Genomic DNA, 17,331 nt, shown 5'->3' with positions numbered 1-17,331 from the left:
GATTTCTACTAATTGAATTAGAACACAGTAATTTGTTGCTTGCAGTTTTTGAACAGTGAAACTCAGTGATGAAAATTCTCTTCATTGAAGCATTTCATAAAGGACTGAGCCAGCACTGATTAAAGAATGGGTTAGGAAGGTTAGTTTATTTTCCTTTGTTTTCTTTTTCTTTTAGGACAGCTTTACTTTAGATATTTTACTGAGTAAAATCATGAAAGCAGACAATAACGTTCATGAGAACGGATCTACTTGTGGTGTGGCCATGGCAGAATTCCACAAAACTCAATTGAAATTATTACTGTTTATCACTTTCATTGATGATTCAGAGGAGAGTTTAAAATGCACCATTCTTAAATTTTACTGATGATGCTACATTGATACAGGAGTTAGTAATTCAGGCCAAATGTATTGGCTGCAGGCCAGTGTGATAGAGGCTGACAGTGGATAGGCCTGTGTGTGTGAACAGATGCTGTTTAATGTGAATACGTATGATACTGTATAATTGAGGTTAGAAAATCAAATAGGTTTCTGCCAAAAATGTATAAACCATTTATGGTGGCAAATCAAGAAAGAATTCTGTGGCCAGTAGTTAATCACCTTTTTAAAGGTGTACTAGTGGCAGGAGGTGGCTATCCAAGAGGCAAACAGTGGCTTAGTTTGTATCAGTCTGATAGTTTAACAATGATGCTCATTTTGTATCTCACTATGCAAGAAATAAATAAAAAACATAGTTCCATGTAGCTCCTTTCATGATCTCTCAATGTCATAAAAACCCATTTGAGAGGGATTTGGGGCCTCTGTTTCAATCAAAAGATATTGCCTTCAACAGAACAACACCCTCTCACTGCTGCTCTGAAGTATCATCAGGACCATCTGGTCAAGACACTGGAGTGAGGCATAAACCCGCAACCTTGCAGCTCATGGTCAAGAGCTACAATTGAATCATAGCTCTCAGTGCAAGGCTGTATGTCTGTAGTCAGACTATTGTGTTCACTCTCAATTTTGCATATGATGTGAGGAAATTGAAACTCTAGTGTGAAAAATAGTGAGCATGATAATAACCAACCTTAGAGCTATTGGTTTGAATGTCAGCTAAGGTACTAAATTATAGGACTTCTGAACAATTGTGGGTGGGTGCTGTCACAATTGTAAGAGTTGGTAGGTCAGGAGAATGATCTAGGAGGTGTAAATGTTCTAGTCCTGCTTAAGCATGTGGACTTAAAGGTAAACTGTGCATGCTTAGAAATTAAAGAACAGATATGAGTCAGAATGCCCCATCAGATGACAATCTGAGAGATGCACCTCAAATAAGGGACATTTCAGTCATTCAAGCACTGGCACCAAGATATAGGTTTGTTTACTTGAGAGAATTACAGATTTAAAGGGGATAGCAGTGAAGGTTTTCAAAATAATGAAAGAATTGAATGAGTTATGGTTAGCTTTTTTATTTCTTCAGGTTGATTTGCATGCTAGGCCTCCAGGTCATACATATAAAATCCATGGACAAGGTGCTAGCTTAACTGCCACAAAATGCATTTTCCTGTCTCATGGCCAAATTGCTGAAACATGATTATTTATGGTTTACTGCAATTCTTTAAAAGGGAATTAAGCAAACTCCTGTGGGAAGAGAACATTTCTAAATAATAAAAGACAGATTACAGACTAATTCCAAATGTGAGGAGCTACCTTGGCCTTCTGGAACTTTATTTGCCCTGAACAAATAGAAGCAGTGTTCCTGAACTCCACATTGAATTCACTTCAGCCTTTTCTGTTTTGTTCCTTTCTTCCCTCATGCGAGCAATTGGATGCTTCAGTGATACACAAGGTTATAAGATTGCCTGAAAGGTCTTTTCCACTCCTTTTGGTATGCTGGCAAATGGGACTAGCTAGAATGACCATCAATAATGAAATGTACTACATTTGCAGCACACGTTTCAAACATGCACAGTTTTTACGAGAGATAGTACAGTAATGAGAATGTGTAGTTCCTAAAAATGTCTGTGGAATCTGTAATTGTCTGAGTGTTTGAAACAGACTTCTAAAACTTCAAATCAATTGATATTCTTGAATAACAAGAAATACCAGTCGTGTGACTCTTGACCTTGAGACAGCAAGAAGGAAGACATGAAGAAGCTGTGTGATTGGCAGATGCAAAGGAAAGCTTAAAGAGGAAAATCTGGAGAGTGAAGGCACAGATGGAGACATAAAGCGAATGCCGAGAGAGACAACAAGAGGCTTGGGCAGAATTCTTATGTGCAGAAGAAACCCATCAATCTGAGGAAGAGGTTAATTTTTCTGTTTGGCAAAAAGGTCTTGGAAGCAACATGCAAGTGAGCGAAAGAAGTCTGACTTCTGGAAAGCTGTGCAAGGATAGCTCAGAGATGCTAATGAGCCAGGAGTTTCCTAGAAGTGGCCAAAACGTGATCCAGGAGTTTAATAGTTGTTTGATTGCAAAGGAACTCTGGCAAGATGCTCTCTCAGGGCTGTTGTGACCTCAGGGAGGAAGAGTTTGTAGAAGAGTGCCTTGCTGATCATAAGAGTGCCCATGAAATTGAGAAACGAAAGCTGTTGGCAGATAGGCCTACTGATTCACCCTGTACAAAAAATTCAGCACCTGTGGAAAGTGTGTAGCTACATAGTGCCATGTGTCTTTGGGATGTGGTGTGGATGATTGTGTAAGACATAGCTTTATTAGAATGCCTATTTAAAGTGAAATTTAAACAAATTGAATTATAATGTGCTTTTAAACCATGTTTAATTTGACTGGTTCTCATTCATGTTAAAGTAAAAGTGAATCTTATTGATAAAAGCTTCATTTGGAAATCATTTAATGAACTAAGCTCTTTTGATCTTCAGTTTTACAGTGAGGAACAGAACTGATGTTAGTATAGCACTCAAATTTTCTTATGGGCAATGTAGATCACATTGATCAATGAACACCAGTATCAGTTTACTAAGATGTAATTGCAAGCTGAACAAATAAACTAGAATCCACATGCAGGAAATAAACTCTGTTCGCAAGCATTTATTAAGCTTTGCTCTTAAGCATTAGTTATTATTGCAAGTGGCTCAGTGGTTAGCACTGCTGCCTCACAGTGCCAGGGACCTGAGTTCCATTCCACCCTTGGGTGACTGGCTGTGTAGAGTTTGCACATTTTCCTCATGTCTGCATGGGTTTCCTCCGGGACCTCCACTTTCCTCCCAAAGTCCCAAAAGTGTGCAGGTTAGGGGAATTGACCAATCTAAATTGCCCGTAGAGTTCAGGGGTGTGAAGGTCAGGTGCATCAGACAGGGAAAATGTAGGGTCTGGGTGAGTTACTCTTTGGAAAGTTGGACATGTTTGGTCAAATGGCCTGTTTCCACATTGTAGGGATTCTATGGTGAATCCACACTATTGCTCATTATACTGTATGAGCTCTTTGATAGATTTTCCACTACAGTTGTCCTTCCTGGTGGGGTCCACAGGGTTTGTTTTGGTCTACTCTGGTTGAAGAAATTCTAATGGGAAGAGGCTTATGTCTTAAGATGTAGTTTATTGCGTAATTGCAACTATGCACAATTTACATTGTCTCAGTAATAAATTCCAGAAAATAGGACTTGCTCTTTCAAGATCTTCAGCTGTTCTTCCACCAAGGCTATATGACATTATCATAGTAGGTGGTGCTTAAGGCATTGTTCAGTATTATCCCTTTCTGGCTCTTACATTCTTACATAACAGTTGAGTATGGATAAGCAAGTGTCGACAGTAACAGTATGTAAGACTTGTATAAAATTGCTCAGCAGTTGCAAGTGCTGATACTTCAGCTCACAGTCATGATGCAAAAAGGCAAAATACTGTGAAAACTGGGAATCTGAGAGAAAAGTGGAAAATTCTGCAAAGACTCAGCAGGTCCGGCAGGAGAGAGAGAAATGGAGTCAACATTTCAAGTTCGATATGATGCTGCTTCAGAACGGAATTAACTTTTCAAGTTCATGAAAATCCATTGACCTGAAAGAATAACTTTTGTTTCTCACTCCACTGCTGACCTGCTGAGTTTCTACAGCACTTTGTTCTTCTTTATTTCAGATACCTGGCATCTACAATATATTGCTTTCTTTAATTTTGATTCTCTATTTACCAACGCAGCCTGAACTGCTAAATAGTTCCTGCACTTACTGATTTTAAATTACAGAAAAAGCTTGTTTAATGAAGCTTGTTTAAGAGCTTATTTGCAACATGGTGAAAGTCCCTTAATGTGAACTGCCATTGGGAAAAAAATATATTCTATAAGGAAACATTTGAAAAAATAATGTTGCTTAAATCCAAATTGTGCCATCAGTGTGAAACTCCATGTTGGTTCAAAATGAATATTTGCGATTGTCTGTGATGGCTAATATGTCCCAGGGGGCTTCACACTATAGTAACTATTGTTGTGGAGGCTTCAACAAAGCGGCATTGAAATGTATTTGTTGCAGAATGCTGTAATTTGGGCCTGATCCAGGTAGTCTGTTTTTGGGGTTGTTATTTCTGCCAAGTTGTAATTCATCACCATTCGTGATGCACAAAGGCAAATTAATCCATGTTCCTTGAGTAAATCTGAAACCTCTTACATCCATATTAAGCCACTTCTGCAGTTTATGGGCAGGGACTTTCTAACTCTGAAGTGGTGGGATTATAAGCAGGCACCAGACAAAATAGTAGGAAGCTGCCTTGGGACTGCCCTTTGCACATCCCTGTCAGTGAGGAAGTTGCCGAGGGACTAGCATGCATAGAAATCACTTGTCTGCTGAACAGTGATAACATCCAGTTTAAATAAGTAAGCCCCCAATTAGGGGTAATTTAGTGAACCAATCGCATGTTGATAGCAGAGGATCTCTCTCTCCCTGTCACATGGAGTGGCCACACCCCTATGACAAACCAGGGTGGCAGGTGACTCCATCCACCAAACAGAGGCAGTTAACAGCAAAGGACTCAGGACCCAAACACCATTTGCCAGTGATTCTACCTGGTCAGTCATCTAAAATAATTATTCTTCCAACCCTGAGGTTCGAATCTTCCAATTGCCTCAGGAGCACTCCATTCCCCTGATGGAGGTGCTCCAGGTGCTGAAGTGCTCCAGGTTGGGCTCAGTATTAGAAGCCCATCTGTCCTTAATTGGAGGTGACCATTAGGAGCCCACTTCCACCAGGGTCGCCCCTGGTCTCACTTGTACATGGGCTCGGGACCCTCATTTGGTCGTGACTTTGAATTCGTGAAATTCACAGGGAATTCTTGCCTTGAATATCAAAAAGGACTGGGTTGATGGTTTCCACATAAATTGGTTTCATGGCAATTGCATCTTATTGTTTTTAGCATGAGTAAAATTGAACAAATTTGGTAAAAAAAAATTTGTAACAAGTTTAGTGTTTTATCTGGTTGCTGGATGAACTCCATAAAAATGATTTGCCTTCCACATGTAAGGCGATCTGAGCATCTGGTGTCATTTTGTGTAGCTTCATTCTACACCAATGGGTGAGTATTCGATTGCTCATTTTATCTGTAATATTTCTTTGGAACAGTGTGGATGTCATAAAGATTGATATGATTTCTCAGGATCAATTATGTTAAATTGATGTTCTTGGTTCCTCTTAAACTCTGCTTTATTTGGATGAAGTGTTTCAAACTATTATTCCTGTGAAGTAGAACAGATTAGTAGCGCCTCACTGGTATCAGAAACCGAGATGGCAGTAAGATAAACTGACATTACAGATTTCCCTGTTGGTCTGTAGATCCTGTTTCACAATCTCAAAAAAAGCCCGATTGACTAAAAATGTAGAGCAAGTTGGCAAACCATCTTTAATTTCCCTCTCTAGACTACTGCTTCCAATTGTGTGTTCTGATTCATGCATTCATAATATTGAAGCAATTTTATATTGTGGGGACAGACAATCTACTGTTGAAACATGAACTGTGAGTGAATTTAATGCATAAAGATTGTTGATTCTTCATCTATTTGATTATCAGCTTCTGTCAGTTTGTGATAGCCAATGTATAAAACCAAGTTTCTTTCAAAAGGAAAAAAGTTGAATGATGGAAATTTCAATTTAAAAACAGAAAAAGCTGGAAATATTCATCAGATTTGTGCAGAGAAGAATGTAGTTAATGTTTCATGTCAGGGGTCTGCCGCTGGGTCAGACAGCTGAAACGTTAATTGAGACTCGTTTCACAGATGCAGCATTGAAATTTTCATTTTCTGCTTCTATTCATCAAATGCATCTAGTCACGACAATGTGCAACCTGTCAAAGATCACAGGTTTCATGTTTTTTTTCCAAGTGCTGGCAGGCTGTCCAAATAGAGCTCAATGCATGTTTACAATTTACTCTGGTTCAATTCGGAATTCTCGAGTGTATGTAAATGTGGAGTCTACTATTGTATAAGGTATTGGCTCTGAAGGCTTTGATGTTGAAATTGCATTAGTTTCTCCCATTCTGATGGTATAACATAGCCTTTAGGTGCAATAGCAGGCAGTCTAGCAAGAGGTTCCAGCCATAACAGACGTGCTGTCTCTGGCTCCTAGAGTTGTAAATCTGCCAAGCTAGTCAATGTTAATTGTGTATTATAATCATGCAATAAACTATACCTCGTAATGTAAGACAAATTCTTATTCTTGTTAAGATTCTTTTGTGGTTTATCTTTTTCCACTGATAATTAATCAGTCCCATAGAATCTCTAATGTGTGGGAATGAGCCATTTGGCCCAACAAGTCCACATTGACCTTCAGAAGAGCACCCCGCCCAGACCCACCCCATCCTATCCCTGTAACCCTGCACTTCCCATGCCTAACGTACCTAACTTACAAATCCCCGGACACTAAAGGCAATTTAACATGGCCAATCCACCTAACCTGCATATTTTAGGACTCCACTCAGCATAGGAAGGAGGATTCACAGCTCTTGTGGTGTGGTGGTAGTGTCCCTACCTCTGTGCCACAAGGCCTGGGTTCAAGTCCTCCCTGCTCCAGATGTTTGTTATGGTGCATCTGAATAGGTTGTTGTAAAAAGGTCTGCTCCATTTACCTGATGGACCCACTCTTGAACCACTCCAATTTGCCTATTGGACCAACAGATCCACTTCAGATGCCATATCACTTGCCCTTCACTCCTCCCTCGAACATCTTGACGGCAAGAACAGCTCCATAAGAATCATACTCATTGACTACAGTTCAGCCTTCAACACTATTATCCCCTTGAGACTGATTACTAAACTTATTGATCTCAGACTAAGCCCCACTCTCTGCAACTGGATCTTCTGTTTCCTGACCCACAGGTCACAATCAGTGAAGACTGGGGACAATATTTCATCCTCACTAACACTCAACACTGAAGCCCCCCAGGGGTGCATACTCAGCCCCCTACTATACTCACTGTATACCCACGACTGTGTCACCAAATACCAGACTAATGCCATTTACAAGTCCGCTGATGACACCACCATAGTCAGTCAAATCTCAGATGGTGATGAAACAGACTACAGACGGGAGTTGGAAGAGCTGGAAAAATGATGCACTGAGAACAACCTAGCTCTCAATGCCGGCAAAACCCAGGGACTCATCATTGACTTTCAGCAGGATGTTACTCCTGTCCCCCTACACATTAAAAGTACAAAGGTGGAACGATTGGAGAGCGTCAAGCTCCTGGGAGTTGTCATCCACAACAAGCTTTCTTCAAGTGGACGCACTAGTTAGAAAAGCCCAACAATGTCTCTTCTTCCTCAGGCAGCTGAGGAAATTTGGCATAATGGTGAATACTCTTGCCAACTTTTATAGGTGCATTCTGTCTAGATGTATCACTACCTGGTATGGCAACTGTACCATTCAAGATCGGAGATGGTTACAGAGAGTGGTGAACTCAGCCCGGACAATCTCAAAGGCCAACCTCGGATCTATAGAATCCACCTACCAGACCCGCTGTCAAGGAAAGGCCGCCAGCATTCTCAAGGATCCATCCCACCCTGGCAATACTTTTCTACAACCTCTACCATCAGGGAGAAGGTACAGAAGCCTGAACACATGCACCAGCCGGTTTCGAAACAGTTTCTGCCCTACTGTTGTTAGAATACTGAATGGACTCTCAAACTCTTAACATTCGCCTGTACCTGTGTTTTTGTTTTTGCAGCTATTTACCTATCATTTACTTATCTATGCTACTTAACTATGTGGTCTGCCTGTATTGCTCGCAAGACAAAGCTTTTCACTGCGCTTTGGTACATATTATCAATTCAATTCAATTCAATTCAGATTTCCCTGGAATTTATCACCAATGTAGAGAAAGCTTATTGAGTTTTTTTCCTAAGGTAAACAGCAATGCTTCTGAGACTCCCACTTGAGGAGGGGTTGTCAGGCACTAGAATGTCTCCACACCCAGATAGCGACTTTGTGCTCAAGATTTGGAATATGGTGGCCTCATGCCAGAGTGGTGTGCTGTAAGATAATGTCTGTCATAAGGGAGCACTGCTCAGGAGTGGGTTCCTCCTTCACTACGGGCTCCACTGGCTGGTGGAGGAAAGGACTCGGTACACTGGGAAGAACAAAGTCAAGCTCATGTTGCATGGCAGAGGAGTGGACTGGCTAATGCTGGAGCAGCTGGCTGAGAACACAACGGTCTTGTCCAGAATGTGCTCCAAGCCTTTCAGAGCCTCGCGAGCGAGTTGCTCAGCCCAGACACTATGCAGAAATTTGAGGCAGCTAAAAGCATATGATGCATTTTGAGTGGAACTGACCCTGTCTGTCCAGAGCTCAACAATGGTCCCAAGCAATAGGCCCTTCCCCCTTATTGTGGAGCCCCACATTCTGAGCCATCTTGTGATAACACTCCCCGCTCATCCCCATACCCATCAGAACAACGTGGAGGCTTTCCTGTATGGGCTGATGCTGCACTCTGACAATGTCCTCACCTTTGTCTGAAATTGGGATATGCCTTGGCTTAGCAATCTACCCCGTGGTAGGACCCTCTAAAGAGCGGGGCTTCCCTTTTCCTTGGGGATCTGGCGTGGAGAATGTTACACGCAACAGTCCCATGCAAGCATAGATTGAATAAATACACCAGGTGCCACGCTGCATGCAGTTTGTTTGTAGCTGAAGGAAACTGTATTCTATATTTATGTTCAGCGTTTCTGTATGCACCACCTCTTTATTTTCATTGAAGGAGCTGCTCCTCAATTTCTGATTGCATTTCAGCCACACGCTTCCTGATCTATGGACGCCCCTTGCAGGGAAAGGTGAACATGTCAGAGGGCCTCCTTGTGGGTCTGCTCCTGGGCCTGGCCCAAGTGTCCATTAATGGGGTCAGGCAGCAGGCCATAGACGGGGGTCATTGGACCTGACTGTCTGGACCCTCTTTCACAGTTATGTGTGCATTCTGGAGTCCATTCAAAGGCAGCATAGCATGTTCACTGGCACAATAGAGATCAATGAACGCCACAGGGGCTAGGGTATGTCGTTAAGGCAGCACAGTGGTGCTCAGTAGTTAGCACTACTGCCTCACAACACCAGGGACACTGGTTCAATTCCAGCCTTGGGTGACTGTGTGTCTGTGTGGAGTTTGCACATTCTCCCCATGTCTGTGTGGGTTTTCTCCGGCTGCTCCGGTTTCTTCCCACAATCCAAAGATGTGCATGTTAGGTGAGTAGGCCATGCTAAATTGCCCGTAGTGTTCAGGGATGTGTAGGTTAGGTAAATTAGTCAGGGATAAATATAGGGTTACTCTTCAGAGGGTCGGTGTGGACTTGTTGGGCCTTTCACACTGTAGGGCTTCTAATTCTAATTCTTAACGTGACAACATTAGTTTGATTTGATAAGTTACCCTCAATCATTGGTTTGTATTATTGTTGCAGTGTGCCATTAGAGGCTGTTTAGCCTAATTCTGGTTATTTGTAAAAGAATAGAAAGGAGGATAGGGGTGGGGGAGCTATTGTGGCACAGTGGTAGTGTCCCTACCTCTAGGACAGAAGGCCTAAGTTTAAGTCCCACCTGCTCCAGCAGATGTAATCACGGTGTGATTCTAAAATATTTAGAAAGGAATATCAGTAAGTTGGTGTGGCACAGTGCTGGTATCCTGGGTTCAAGCCCCACTTCATCCAGAGTCATGTCAAAACGTGTTTGAACAGGTTGATTAAAAATATCTAGAAAGGAGGATTAATAGCAATGAACCACCGTAACTGCAAGCTTCCAGTGACTGGTATTCGGAGCCAGAAGGAAAGAGTCAAAAACCTTGACTTTATGGAAATTTGGGTCATAGTATGAAATGTGTGTCATAAATTAAACAGGATCTAGTTGTTAAAATTTATCAGGCCTGAATTCAGGCCGACAGGTGCATTCCCATCCTTACCCATCCTTGCTTGCTCGAACCTGCTCTGGGTTAAAACCGACCACTTTTCAGTCCATTTTTAAAAAATAATAGGACAACTGAAAAGGTAGATGTGCCAGTTAAGGCCACTTATTAGAGTTCTAAATTATTAGAGACAACTTTGCAAAATAAATACCAGAACTCAAAGCGGATAAGCCACTGGGCCTTGATAACAGGCAGCTAGGGCTGTTGTAGGAAGTTAAAGCAGAGTTGGCAGACAGAGTAGCCACAACTTTTCAATCCCCAGAAATCTAAAGTGTGCATGGCATCACATGTGAAAATGTTTGCTTGCGAAGGAAGAGCAATCCAAACCAAATACCAGGAGACAAATTAATCTAATGTCCACCTAGAGCAAATCCCATGATTAGAGTTGACATTATTGAGTATTTTACATAGCACCACAGATTTATTGATAGTGTTTAATTATCAAGAAAAACTGAACTAGTCTGGTTTCATTTTTTTTTAGAAAAAAAAGATTGAGATAGAACCTGAATGAAATTTGATGGAATAAATGTAGAAGAGACATTTCCAGTTATGAGTGTATTAAAGGAGAAATGTCTTGACCAAAAGTGTAGTGAACATGTGAAACTTGCTGTAATATTTCCATATGGCAGCTAGTGGCAATTGGGTTACCACAATAATCGATTCTTAGACCCCAGCTATTCATGTATATCTTAATGATTTTGACACTGGAATTAAATGTAATATTTCAATGTTTTCTAATGACAAGAAGCTGGGTGGGAAGATGAACTGTGAGGAGGATACAGAAATGCTTCAGTCTTGTTTGGACAAGTTGAGTGAGTGGGGTAATTGCATGGCAGATGAAGCATGGCATGGATAAATGTGAGGTCATCGCTTTGGTCGCAAAAACAGGAAGCAAATCATTATCTGAATGGTGTTAGATTGGAAAAGGGAAAGGTACAAGAAGACCCGAGTGTCCTTCTACGCCAGTCACTAAAAATAAGCATGCAAGTATAGCAGACAGCGAAGAAGGGAAATGGTGTGTTGACCTTCCTCGTGAGCAGGTTAGAGTACAGGAGCAGTGATGTCTTGCTGCAGTTGTACAGGGCTTTGGTGAGACCATACCTGGATATTGTGTAGTTTTGGTCTCTGTATCTGAGGAAACATGTTCTGGCTATGGAGGGAGTGAGAAGAAAGTTTGCCAGACTGATACTTGGGATGGGCAGAACTGATGTATGAAGAGAGACTGGATCAATTAGATTAGATTACATTACATTACAGTGTGGAAACAGGCCCTTCGGCCCAACAAGTCCACACCGACCCGCCGAAGCGCAACCCACCCATACCCCTACATTTACCCCTTACCTAACACTACTGGCAATTTAGCATGGCCAATTCACCTGACCTGCACATCTTTGGACTGTGGGAGGAAACCGGAGCACCCGGAGGAAACCAAGTAGACACGGGGAGAACTGTCTTTTTCCTGACTGTCTCACAATTAACTTTCTCATTTGGGGACTGGGAACATTCTGCCAACAGAGCAATTTGACGTGTGTGTGTGTTATAGTACCTTCTGCATTCACTGTCCACCCCAAAGTGCTTTACAGCCAATAAATTATGTTGTTGATTGAGGGATAAATATTGGCTAGGACACCTGCTGTTCTTCAAAATCATGCCATGCAATCTTTTATATAAGAGGGCAGATGGGATCTCTGGGTAATGTCTCATCTGAAAGACGGCATCTGCAACATTACTGCACTCCCTTTGTAGTGAGCTGGATAATGTAGCCATGAAGTTTGTGCTCAAGTCCTGAATTCAGACTTGACCTTACAACCTTGTGGGTCGCCTGTGCTTGTGCTGGGCATTATGTAAAGTTGTGTTTGATACATTTAAAGAGAGTTTGGTGAGGAACTACTGATTGTAATAGATATAATATGTACAGACTTTCCAAAAGTATTTAATAAAGCGTCACTTACAAGATTCAGGTAGATGGTGCAAGAGGATAACCATCAGGAACCAGGTAGATTAAGCCCTAAAAATGTTACAGATAAGTAGAGATGTAGAATCCAAGGGCAAAGAGATAATAAATCCATAACTAAAATGTAGAATTTTAGTTCACTTCCAATGTATTGGTATTTGTGTTAATTAATACTGTCATCTCTAACATCATTAAAAATCACACAACACAAGGTTATAGTCCAACAGATTTAATTGAAAGCACTAGCTTTCGGAGCACTGCTCCTACATCAGGTGGTTCACAACCACCTAATGAAAGGAGCAGCGCTCCGAAAGCTAGTGTTCCAATTAAACCTGTTGGGCTATACCCTGGTGTTGTGTGATTTTTAACTTTATACACCCCAGTTCAACGCTGGCATCTCCATATCATCTCTAACAACGGTTATAATAACTGATCAAAAGAATATGTTTGCAAAAGACACTTAATACAGACTAGAAATACTGTTGCCAGTATTAGCAAGTGTCCCTTTAACAAATTTATGTGCCAGCTTTTCATTTCTATTTTAATGATATTCACCTGTATGTTTTGAAAACATTAGAATGCAGAGAAATATGATCACCTGTGTACCCTTACAGCTGCCACAGCATTTTTTGGGTTTTTTTTGTCAATAAAATTATAATGTGAAAGATCCTATTCAGAAATGTGAGACAAACGTCTGTTAAGGTTATATTAAATTCATATAAACTTAAAGCTATATATAAATGATGTGTTTAGCCTATGATTAAACAGGTTAAGTGAACTTGCGCAAATGTTATAATTGATCCATACTTAAATACAGAAAAATCTGCATTGAGGTCCAAATATAGTACTCAATATATTTTTAGCTCTAAAATCACAGATCAGTAGAGAGCATGGATATGTTCCTGATTTTCTCCCCACTAGTCATTGCCTCCTTAAAGCCCCAGCTAAAGAGCCCATGGATTTCTTGATTATTATAATCAAGACTATCCACCCTACTTCCTCAGTTGCTTCTCTCACCCCCACCACCCACTCCAAGCTCAGTTTATCCTCCTGTTCCTTTGACTGTTCGAGTCATACCTAGTTGGAGTCATATCTTGCACAAAGGAAGATGGTTGTGGTTGATGGAAGTCAATCATCTCATCTCCAGATGTCTCTGCAGGAGTTCCTTAAGATAGTGTCCTCAGCCCAACTGTCTTTAGCTGCTTCATCAGTGACCTTCTCTCCGTCGTAAGATTAGAAGTGGGGATATTTGCCAATGAGTGCACAGTATTGAGCAATATTCGTAAATCATCAGATACAACAGTAGTCCATGTCCAAATATAGCAGGACCTGGACAATATTCAGGTTTGGGCTGACAGGTGGCAACTAACATTCACGGCACAGAAGTGCTAGGCAATGACATTCTCCAACAGGAAAATCTAATAATCATCCCTTGGTGTTCAATTGAATTGCCATCAGTGAATTTTCCTGCTAACAACACCCTGGTGGTTAACACTGATCAGAAATTGAACTGGACTAGCCATATAAATACTGTGGCCAAAAGAGCAGGACTGAGCCTAGGAATCCTGCAATGAAGGAAATCCTAACTCCACTAATCCTGCAAAACATCTACAAGGCTCAAGTCAGGAGTGTGATAGAATACTCCCCCACTGACATGGATGAATGCAGCTCCAAGAGCACTTGAAAGTGTACTGATTGTAACAGGATCAGCTAAGTGGGCATCATAGAACAAGTTCCTTGATTAGATTTGTTAATCTGGTCCAATCAGGGAGTCCTGGCTCACAGATAAGAACAGGAGTGTCACTTCAAAGAAAAAAAAACAACAGGAGTGACAGAGGTTCTGTTTGCTCTGAGGGCTGACTCTGAGGAGGCTAGATCAGTGTCAAGGACTCTCCACATGTAAATAAAATGTGACTTGGTAACGGGATACTGTGGAGTTATTTCAGATAGCATCCTCCAAGAGAAAGGAGCTAGCTTGATTAGCACTACATCCACAAACTTCACTCTTTCCAACTTTGACACTTAGTGGCAGCATTATGTATGATCTACCAAAATGCCCTGCAGAAATTCACCATGGTTCCTAGACAGTTCCTTCCAAACCCACAACCATCACCAAGAACAAGGACAGCAGATACATGAGAACACCTCCATGTGCAAGTTCCTCTACCTGCTCACTACCCTGATTTGGAACTTTCTGGCGAGTGTCAAGGGATCAAAACTTGGAATTCCTTTGTTCACCACATTGTGGATGGACCTACACTACACTGACTGCAGCTGTTCAAGAAGACACTTCACCTCAACCTTCTCAAGGGCAACTAGAGATAGGCAATAAATACTGGCCCAGCCAGCAACACCTATATCACATAAATTAAGTTGTTTTTTTAAAATCCAATTCTCACTCAACTAATATGTATGCATCATATTTTCCTGACTGTCATGCTATCTAATGTTGTGAATGGTCATTTCTCTGGATACTCCCTCCTCCTCTCCTCTGAGCTGTCTCAAAATCTCAACCCCATCTGTCCGTGAAACTACTGTTTCATCTCCAATCTCCAAAGTTCAAAGTTCTTGAGTGTGTTGTTACTTCCACTTCTTTCCCACAAGTCCATCTTTCAGTCTTTCCAATCAAGTGTCTGTTGTTGCCACAGCTCCAATGGCAACTGTGGTGCATTGCAGTTTCTTATTCCCCTTTAAATCTCTCTGGCCTTGGATACACTTCATTAGTGTAATTCTCCTTCAGTTTATTTCCTCTTTTGTCCAGCTCAGTAGAATTTTCCTCACTTCCATTCTGTTCTTATCTATCAGCTCATAGCCAGAACATCTGCAATAATGGATTATCTTCCCATCCCTCATGCTGTTCTCACCACTGCCTCAGCACATCTGTCCTGAACTCATCACGTTGCACATTGTCACCTCCAGTCTCGACTGTTTGAATGCACTACCAGTTAGTTGCCTGGGATCTTCCAAATAAACATTAAGGAGACATTGCATTTGGACACCTACACAAATTCAATATCTTGGACTTGTGCTGTATCCCCTAATAGAGAAACATAATATTGTGTAATCATAAAAGCAGAAAATAATGAAAATACTGAGCGAGTTTGTTACATCCGTAGATAGTGAAATAGAGTTAACGTTTCAAATTGGTAATCTTTTGTGAACCTTTTCTGCTTTTTTGTTCCCACTGTCTTGACCTTTAAGGCATTCTCCTTCCTGGGAACAGCAAAAAAAAGAGACACTTATAAAGACTCTTTTAGGGAAGCAATTTGAAACATTTTACCAGGTTGGAAGTGGAATATAATAATCCAAATTGATGCATCAAAAAAGAATTGTAAACAAATAATTGTGTCTCCATAGTATTTATGAGCGATGTATAATTTTATTTTGGATCCATTATTTCTAGTAAACAACAATCCAAACTCAAGAGAAACTCCAAATGATCATTCAGAGTAACTTGAGATCAAAGAATTTTGCGTTTTAGGTTTAAAGATTAACATACACTTTTTAATCTTCTGGACATTTTGAGATGTAAAAACAGTTGATTGGGTTAAGTATTACAGATTTTGAAGGATATTCATTAAGTATTATCAATATTATCATGTTTTATCAGTGTCATTTTTTTATTAGTATTTTCTTTATATTTTTGCATTGTCACCTACATAACGCATGACACCAAAAATATGCTCTATCAGGAGTCAGATGTATAGAATTTGTTTGATTTACTAACAATAATTTGATACACCATTTGTAAAGTATGTTGACATTGAAGAGCTGACATCGAAAGCATTATCAGAACCTCAAGCCTCCCATTAAACTGACTGTACCCACCTATTAGCATATCGCAGACTTTGGAACTATGACAAGTATAAAAGGAATAGTCTATAATTCAGCATATGTACAAGCATCTGGAAAGTGGCACAAAGTGTATTGTCACAAAGTGTATTCCTCTTCTTCAAAGAGGAGGAAAATGCAGACTGCACCTTATTTCTGTTTGCTTTGCTAAGTGTTTCCACTTTAGCTTTATTTTGCTCAACTAATCAATTCAATATGTTTCCAAATATTCAATATAAATTCTACATCATCTTAATTAAATGTCTCACTGAAAATATCCTTAGAGCACATTTTAAAAATTTTTTTCAGAAAATTAGTGCATATTAAAATATAATCTTCAATTTAAAATATAAATAATTATTCTTTGCATATTTCTCTTAGCGCCTCCATTTTCTGTATACATATTCTTTCCCATGTTATTTACTCCAAAGTAGCAATCCATTTCTAATGGAGGTGGAAGACAGCAATCTAGTCACAGATGCACTTGGTACTGTTCGGCTGAACTGTATTTGAGTGATACAAGTTGTCACATGAAGTATACTCTGGGAAAATATGAATTTGTTCATTTTGAAGGGGAGAACAAAAGAACAGAATATTATTAAAATAGAATAAACTTGTAGAAAGCTGCAACACAAAGGGACTTGGGAGTACTTGCACACAAAACATAGAAAGCTAGCATACGGGCAGCAGGTAATCAGAAAAGCTAATGGAATGTTGGCCCTTATTTCAAGGGGGTTGGGGTATAAGCGTAAAGAAGTCTTACTGCAGCTATACAACGTGCTGGTGAAACCACATTTGGAGTACTGTGAGTAGCTTTGGTCCCCTTATTTAAGGAGAGATTTCTTTCAGTAATAATCAGTTCAGAGAAGGATCACTAGTCTGGTACCTGGTATGGAGAGGTGGTCTTATGAAACAGATTGGGAAAGGGGCTCATCAGGGTAAATGCTGAGTGCATGTTTTCACCTCATAGGAGAGTGTAGGACCAGAGAGTGTGGTCTCAGAATAAAGGGGCACCACTTTAAGATTGAGATGAGTAATTTCTCCTTTGAGGGTTGCGAGTCTTTGGAACACTTTGTCAAAGAGTCCTTGTGCATATTAAAGCTGAAAATGTGTTGCTGGAAAAGTGCAGCAGGTCAGGCAGCATCCAAGGAGCAGGAGAATCGACGTTTCGGGCATGAGCCCTTCTTCAGGAATGTGC

General features: G+C 40.6%; 1 protein-coding gene across 8 annotated transcripts in view; it reads left to right on the top strand.

The window, feature by feature from the left end:
• The window catches only part of dgkg (diacylglycerol kinase, gamma), a 546,249-nt gene that overhangs the window by 425,274 nt on the left and 103,644 nt on the right, over window positions 1-17,331 (top strand). The gene's annotated exons all lie outside the window — the stretch shown is intronic.

This window comes from Chiloscyllium plagiosum, unplaced genomic scaffold, assembly GCF_037043375.1.
Source record: "Chiloscyllium plagiosum isolate Xiang-an unplaced genomic scaffold, Cpla_swu_hap1 HiC_scaffold_7, whole genome shotgun sequence".
Classification (NCBI taxonomy): domain Eukaryota; kingdom Metazoa; phylum Chordata; class Chondrichthyes; order Orectolobiformes; family Hemiscylliidae; genus Chiloscyllium; species Chiloscyllium plagiosum.
This window is presented reverse-complemented; position numbering and strand designations above follow the sequence as displayed.